This window comes from Myotis brandtii, unplaced genomic scaffold (genome assembly GCF_000412655.1).
Source record: "Myotis brandtii unplaced genomic scaffold, ASM41265v1 scaffold49, whole genome shotgun sequence".
In the NCBI taxonomy this organism is placed as follows: Eukaryota; Metazoa; Chordata; class Mammalia; order Chiroptera; family Vespertilionidae; genus Myotis; species Myotis brandtii.
In genome coordinates, this window is record NW_005368707.1 from 4,219,230 (window position 1) to 4,220,873 (window position 1,644).

The window sequence follows — 1,644 nt, forward strand, 5'->3', positions numbered from 1 at the left end:
GCTCCCCGGGTTCGCTCCCCGGGTCCGCTCCCAGGCCACGGTCTTTTTCCGCCTCCTTCCTCGTGAACTCTCCCGACTCACTTCACCAGGTGGGATATGGTTAACTTAAGGTCCCGGGCAGTTAGGGGTTTTAGCAGCAACTTAACAACAACAACAACAAAGAAAATATTCCTTAGAAACGCCATTTGGTGTTTCTCCACAGACTTCCAGACAGCTGTTCTGTGGTGTTCTACGTAAATCTTAATGGAGTTCTCCAAAAGAGCATAGGGACTCTCACAGGGTAGCTGGGGCTCTGGAAGCAACTGTGGTAGAATATTCCAGCACCTTCTGGAAAAGCAGAGGCTGCTTTTCAGTAGCCTAGTCCAGAGAACAGGAGTGAAATGAGAACATTTCTCCATATTTTTTAGTACCTTTTACCTTTGTCCCTAAGAAAATCTTGGATCACACCAGTAGACACTCCAAGAGTCCAAACTATGTAAAACCAGCAGGCTCCAAGGGAATGGGAAAAAATATTTGGAGGAAAAAGTAGAATGAGCCATATACTATCTTGGGAGTGCAGAGCGGGGGTAGGGGGAACACTGAGTTTTTAGGGAACAGCGCTGGATAATTTAGGGTTGTAGACTATTTAGGACAGTGGTTCTCAACCTTCCTAATGCCGCGACCCTTTAATACAGTTCCTCATGTTGTGGTGACCCCCAACCATAAAATTATTTTCGTTGCTACTTCATAACTGTAATTTTGCTACTGTTATGAATCGTAATGTAAATATCTGATATGCAGGATGTATTTTCATTGTTACAAATTGAACATAATTAAAGCATAGTGATTAATCACAAAAACAATATGTAATTATATATGTGTTTTCCGATGCTCTTAGGCGACCCCTGTGAAAGGGTCGTTCGACCCCCAAAGGGGTCATGACCCACAGGTTGAGAACCGCTGATTTAGGAACTAGAACTGGATTATTTCCCTAAAGCCAAAGAGGCAGGTGCACAATGATGTTAGGGCATTCATTACATGTCAGGATATTATACTACCCCGGCTCAAAGACAGAGCCTCTCTGCAGGCACGTAGAGAAATGAGATTGGGATATCTGGCCTTTGGGGTTCAGGGTTCGGGGTTCTTTTCTTCCCTTTTTAAGAGTATGAAAGTGGCTGGAGTGGAATCATTTTGCCTGAAAGGCCCTCTACCTCCAGAGAAGTATAGAGTTGAAGATTATGTGCCAGTAGATATATAATCTGAATTTTTTAAATGGGTAGATTACACTCTGAGACAACCACAACACCGTACCTACGGAGTTGATTTAGGTCATGAACTGGTGAGGATCAGAGTCCACCCTTCAGAGGGGGTTCAGGAGCAGTCCTAGAAGTAGGGAAACTCCTTCGAGTACTTTATTTCACTTGCAGGTTTCAATCAGCTACATAATATGAGAGCATTACTGGGCCCAGAGATCTACACATTTCAGGACTAGTGACTTTGATTTGGAAAGCTGGAAAAAGCCAGAGCCCACCAAGATCTGAGCATCTATGTCCTCATTTACAGGCATACCTTGCTTTACTGTACTTTGTATTGTGCTGCACAGATGTTGCATTTTTTTCTAATTGAAGGCGAGATTCTCCACCAACAAAAAGATTATGACTGGCT